This window comes from Mirounga leonina, unplaced genomic scaffold (genome assembly GCF_011800145.1).
Source record: "Mirounga leonina isolate KUSES-001 unplaced genomic scaffold, KU_Mleo_1.0 Mir_418, whole genome shotgun sequence".
Lineage (NCBI taxonomy): Eukaryota > Metazoa > Chordata > Mammalia > Carnivora > Phocidae > Mirounga > Mirounga leonina.
In genome coordinates, this window is record NW_023270739.1 from 168337 (window position 1) to 174968 (window position 6632).

General features: G+C 57.5%; 1 protein-coding gene across 1 annotated transcript in view; it reads right to left on the reverse strand.

Annotated features, from left to right (window-relative positions):
• The window catches only part of GRAMD4 (GRAM domain containing 4), a 467167-nt gene that overhangs the window by 79224 nt on the left and 381311 nt on the right, over nucleotides 1-6632 (reverse strand). The gene's annotated exons all lie outside the window — the stretch shown is intronic.

Below are 6632 nucleotides of genomic sequence, written 5' to 3' on the forward strand. Positions count from 1 at the left end.
ACGCACCCCCTCTGGACTCCCAGCACCTGGCAGGGGCTCCCCCTATGCCCAGCCGTGCTGCCTAGCCTCAGGATCTGGGCCTCTGGGCTCGCCCCCACTTTCTCCTTGTCATTGAAGGGAGCCGGCCACCTCCTCTCCACACTACAGTGGGCACCATACAATGGGGCAGGGCAGCAGAAGAGGGGTCCCACTCCAAGCGCTCCTGCCCCTGGGTCTGGGACACCCCCCCCCCACCAAGCGCTCCTGCCCCCAGGTCCTCCAGGACCAGGACGGTGCTGAATGGACAGATAGAGGAAAATACCCCTCAGACCCCAGGCCCTTACCCTGGGTTGGGGGTACCCACTATCGGCTCCCCACCCGGGTCTGACCAGGACAAGGCTACCGGAGGTCGGGCTGGGAGGGTAGGGGGAACCCAGAGAATATAGAGGGCCTGAAGGCTGTCACCCAGCCGCCTCGGCATCCACTGCCCAGCTGGATCCTCTGGGCTCGGCCCTGCCTGTCCCATCTGCTGTCTGCCAAGTGTGTTCCCGGCCCACTCTCCCTGCTCTGCAGAGTCCTACAACCGTGGGAGTCCCACAGGCGCCTCCCACTCAACAAATCCAGAACTGAACTCTCCTCTACCCTCCCGCCCCAACCCACCCCCAGCCTCCCCGCCATCTGGGAAAGTCCTATCCATTCCTCCATCTGGGAAAGTCCTATCCATTCCTTCAGGGGCCGTAGGTCCCTGAAGCACTCCCTGGGGCAAGATTTGGGGCCCCCTTTTTTGTCCTTCCCCAGCGTTCCCTGCCTAGGGAGGCAGCCCTGATGGGCCAGGGGCAGAGGCAAGCATTCAGGTGAGCTCCTAACAGGAGATGGTTCCTCTCTGTGACTCAGTCTCCTTTCTGCACAATAGGGAACCAAATGACTTCGGAGTAAGGGAGCTAAAATAACCTGCACAGCCCAGCTCCGAAGCCCCCAGCTCCACAGTGCACCCCTTGACCAGCCTGGCCCAAAACAACCCTGGCCTCCTGTGTACCCAGAGCGCCCAGGAGTCCCCACCCAGTACCTGCCACCCCCTGCCTCCATCACTGTGATTGTTTGCATTGTTATTGGTTATGTTCTTGCCTCCCTGAACTCGCCCCAAGGCCCAGCAGGGGAAAGACCCAGATTATTTATGTGTGAGTCACTCCTCCCACTCGCCCCCACCCGCCCTCACCTCAGGACCTTGGCCAGGCTAAGTATAGTTGTCAGGACCTTTTTGTTCACAAATGACAGAAATCCACCTCCAATTAGCCCAAAAGGGCACCTATTTGCTCATGAAAGTGGCAAGCACAGCTATGCGTGACAGCTCGCCCCCCTAGCATGGCACAGAGCAGGTGCCCAAAGAATGTGTTTTGAAGGCGTGGCCAGGGTTAGGGGGAGCAGGCAGGAGCTGGAGGGAACCTGGGGAGAAGGAAGGGGTTGAACCAGACCGCTGGGTCTGCCCCAGGATCCCTCATGTTCGGTGCACCCGACAGACATCTGCTGGGGGCCCGTCTGCACCTGCAGCTGCTAGGGAGGCCACAACGGTGGACAAGGCCAGATGTGGTCCCACCTGGTGGACGGGCACAGACCGGATACCCCTCAAAGCAGGTGCTTGATGTGACAGGCACCTCAGAGCTATCCTATCACCTCATTTACAAACGGGGACTGCTCCAGGCTCACCTGTGTCCGTCCCCCAAATTAATAGGCTGAAGCCTTAACCCCCAGTACCTCAGAATATGACAGTGTTTGGAGACAGGGCCTTTATCAAGGTGATTATGTTAAAATGAGCTCCTTAGGATGGGCCCTAACCCAGTCTGGCTGGGGGCCTTACAAGAAGAGGAGGTCAGGACACAGACCCACACAGAGGGACGACCGTGTGAGGACGGGGGAGAGGACAGCCATCTGCATGCCCAGGACAGAGGCTCGGAAGGAACCAGCCCACCTTGTTCTCAGATTTTTAGCCTCTGGAACTGTGCGGAAATAAATCTCTGTTGTCCCAGCCTCCCCTCCTTCCCAGTCTGTGGTATTTACGCTGAGCCAAGTCCCACAAGGACCAGGCTCAGAGCAGCCTCCCGGCCCCTCGGGGCCACATCGCAGGTGGTTGGCGAGGCCACCACTAGCTCCCTACCCCTCTGCTCAAATGAGTGGGCATTGCCAAATTCTGAGCTGTGTTGGCAGCTCTGAGAAGGCGGCCTGGAGTTCCCCCCCAACCTGGAGCCAGCTGAGCCCCCAGAATTGGTCTCCTGACCTCAGAGCCCCAAAGAGCATCCAGGGGGCAAGATGGCTGGACTCAAGGGAACCCCTGGGTGACAAGCAAAAGCAGGGGATGTTGGTGGCCAAGCAAAGGCATGCAGAAAGAAGTCAGGGGGAGGCCTGGGCAACTTGCCTCAGACCCCGTCGTGCCCTTCCCCCCACTCCCCTGGGCCCTCAGCACCCCCAGAGCACCCTCCCCGAATCCCTCCATCCTCAGGCCTTCTCCCACCCTTCCCTCCTCCCCGTGCTCTGTGCCTGGCAGCACTTTCCCGTGGGGCTGGCCAGACACCCCTCGCCCCTGGGCCCGCAGGTGGGGCCCCGAGTCCTCACTTCAGAGCCACCTCACCCCACCCCGACCTCCACACCAAGGCAGGTGGGACCCATACACTCCCTGCCAGGCCCACCTGCCCCCATGGCCACCCGGCTTCTCTGACCCAAAGTCCTAGCGCCTACCTCCTTGCTGGGCCACCTGCGGGCACCCCCCCCCCCCCCCACCGCCAAGGCCTCTTCTTCAGGGCTGTGCTCAAGTGCCGCCTCCTCTCTGAGGCCCACCCTGACTACCTCTCCTTTTCTTTTCCTCCCGGCACCAAGGACTTCGTCATACACGCCAAGGGACGCTCTTGGTCAGCCAGCCGGGAGCCTTGCCTCCCCCCATCCATCTCAGCACCAAGACCAGCACGTGGCCTCTGCCTCTGAGACCGTCTGTCTTGTCAACCTGTGTTCTGCCTGAGGACAGGGACCACGGCTGACCCCCTCCAGCCTCCCAGCCTAGGGCCTGGCCCACAGCAGGGCTGTAGTATCCCTCTCTGCCAGCCCGGGGGTGGTGGTTCTTCTCTGGCCATCTTCCCTCTCATACTCCCGTAGATGGGCTCTTCTCAGGCACACCCATGTTCAAGTGCCCTGTCTTTTAGGAAGCCCTCCCTGCCTGCTCCTTTTCTCAGAGCTCCTACAGGGCCACTCTGTCCATCCCGGACTCTTCTAAGAGCCAGCCTGCCGAGAGGTCCCTCCCAGCCAGAGCCCCCTGCCATTGGGGTCTCCTCATTCACCCCAGCCCTGGGCCAGAGCCCCTCTGTTCCCTTCCTCCCGGCCACCCTCCCCCCAGATACCTGACCCTTTGGCCTTGGATACCAGTATCAGAGCTGCTGCCCCACCTTGGACTCTGAGCACTGACTCCGGCCCTCAAACATCTCTCTTGGGCTCTCTCCCCACCAGCTGCTGGTTCTGACCTGTGGCCCCAGCCCCGTGAGACCGTGAGGGCCCTGCCCAGAGAAGGTTGGGACCACCCTCCACGTGCTCTTGGCTCTGTGTCCTTGGACACACCACCTAACCCTCTGAGCCTCAGTTTCCTCATCTGTAAAGGGAAGAGTAAGATGCCCACCACCAGGCTGTGGCCACCACTGGAGAGGCAAGAGGCAGCCTGTAGGGGAGGCCAAGGGTGGGCAAGGCCTCCGAGGAAGGGTCTGCAACAGGATATACGGTGCCTGCCTGCCGGTGATGAGGGGGATGAAGGTCTGATGGTTCCACGTGTCCTATGGGAGTCGACACACGTTTATACTTCAGTACGTGGGAGAGCCTTGCACACAGTACGCACTCAGCAGATGTGGTATGGATGAGTAGTCAGATGACCCCCAGAAACTGTCTTTACATATTTCCTTGACTTTAAAATGCTGTTGAGGGGCACCCGGGTGGCTCAGTCGGTTAAGCGTCTGCCTTCGGCTCAGGTCATGGTCCCAGGGTCCTGGGATTGAGCCCCGCATCGGGCTCCCTGCTCAGCGGAGAGCCTGCTTCTCCCTCTCCCACTCCCCCTGCTTGTGTTCCCTCTCTCTCTCCCAAATAAATAAATAAAATCTTAAAAAAAAATAAAATGCTGTTGCGTAAGATGCACCATCAACTTAATAACAGCTTTTCGGGAAAAAATGGACCACCCACCGCTGTATCAGACACGCTCCTCTGTTACGAGCTGCATCAGCGTCTCAGCAAGGTGAGGATGGGAACAAATGAGCGTCTCTGAGTGGAATTAGCACAGAGCTAAATGCAAGGTGTGAAGGGCTTTCCTCGCCTTGTGTCCCTGGGGAGATTGTCTCCTCTGCAGAGGGGGGGCCCTGAATACACGGCTCCTTAGCAGGGCTTAGCCAGGCCCTGGGGAGGCGACAGAGCACAGACACCCCACCCCCACCCCCACCCCCCAGCCGCTGCCCTGGGACAGACACAGGGGCTTGCTGCACAAACTTGGGTTCTAGCTTCTGAGACTAACGGAGCTGCCACCTCGTGGCAGCAGGCGGCAGTGCAGGGGCCGGGCGCCTCGCCCCCTGGGCCGGCCCTGGAGGTCCGCCCAGCCCCCGCCCTGCCCAGTCCTCGCCCAGAGGCCCTGCGTGGGCAGGGTCTCCCTCCTTAGCGGCCCCGCCTTCTGCCTCCTTGTGGAAGAAGCCAACCTGGATCCGGACTCTGTCTTACCAGCTGTGGGACCCCGGCAAGCCCCTCCCCACTCTGTGTGCCTCAGTTTCCCTACCTTTCAGGGTGGTGGTTAGGCCTCCTTCCTTCTCACCGCCCACCTACTCCGCAGCAGTGCGGAGGCCGGCGTTTGTCAGACCTGACCCTCACAGACCTTCTCTGGGGAGGAAGACCTCCCGCCCAGGTGGTCAGTGGGGCTAGGATCTGCCACAGCCTGGGGGCTGGGGGCTTCGTGGAGGAGGAACTTTCAGGCCTCCCTGAGGGAAGGCAGGCCTGGCAGAGGCCAGAGGGAGGAGGTGGTGGAGGGCTGATAGCCCCCTCTGTCCTTGGGTCCATGGAGCTGAGCAGGCATGGTGGGTGGGTGGGAGCCTGGGGGCTGGTGAGCCGAGCTGGCCAGTGCAGGGAGGGACTGTAAAGGGTAGACTGGAGGAGAGTGACGGTCGGACCCTACCCAAGTTTGTTATAAGAACAAGAGAGTAAGGCAGAGAGTTATGACCCTATGGACCAGCTCTGTCCGATAGAACTTTCTAGAATGACGGAAATACTGTATATTTGCACAGTCCAGTAGTTACGGAGCACTTGAAATGTGGCTAGTGGCCCTACGGGTGTGGGACAGCACTGTGTGGAATATGACAGTGTGTCAGAAAGATGTGCCCGCAAAGCAGATGAAAACTGGAGCCTCGCACTTCCGATCAAGGCCAGGTCATTACGAAAATGATAGAAATCACAAAAGAACGACATCATTCAGAGTTAGGAAAACTCAGAAAATCCATGATTAGAGAGGAAAAGAACGGTTGAGCGTGAAGTGTGTGGAGAATAATTCGAAAAAAATGAGAAAGTAAATTCCAGGAACGAAGACAAAACTGTCAGGGAATAAACACAACCAGCAGGAGGTGAAAAGTAGGCAACTTTTTCAAAACACAAAGAAACGAGAGAAAGAGAGATTAGGGATTAGAGGAAAGTGAGCATGGAAGGCAGGCAGGAAAGATCCAGCACAGGACTGATGATAGCGTTTCTGACCAGAAAGCCAGATCAGCGGGCCAGAGCGAACACTGAAACTGTAATTCAAGAAGGCATTCCTGAAATTTAAAACAAATGAACAGCTGTGAAATTACATATTGGAAGAACATACCCCACGCTAGGAAAATGGGCCTGGAATGACTAACTCTGAGATGCGGGTGAGTGAAGCCACTGAATTTTAAAGAAAAAGAAAATAAAATCCTTTGGACACCCAGGTGAGAAAGTTCCTGTCACAAGGGAAAATAGCAGATCGCCACAGACTGCTGATGGCCGTGCTCTGTGCCAGAAGGCGTGGTTCCCAGATCCAAGGAAAGAAAATGTGCGCCCGGAATATTGTGTCCAGTCAAAACGGCCCTTGGTGTTAAGGCTGCAGAGAAAGTGCTCTTGTTGAGGATTATTGCTTTGATGACACTTTACTGAAGTGATCTACTAGAGAACGAGCATCGGAAAGTGGAAATGGAGAGACAGCAAGATAAGGGTTGATGATGAGCACTGAGTTGTTTTATCTTCAGAGTTAAACATAACTGGGATGGTTCCTGGGGAGGAGCAGGGTGAGGGTATGAAAGGTAGGGTCAGCTTCCCGCTTACCTTGCAGGTGTTAACTGGATGTAAAAATATGATTTTGAATCAGATTATGGAGAAAAGGAAGAAAAGAGAAGGATCAAACGTCACCAACTAATTTCATTATTGTCTTGCTGGGAGACCAACAGATAATTGAAGAAGAAGGAAGGGGGGAGGGAGGGAAGAAGAAAGGGGAGGGAGGGAGGGAGGGAGAGAAGGAAGAGGGGAGGGAGAGAAGGAAGAGGGGAGGGAGAGAATGAAGGGGGAGGGAGAGAAGGAAGGAGGGAGGGAGAGAAGGAAGGAGGGGGGAGGGAGAGATGGGAGGAGGAGGGAGAGAAGGAAGG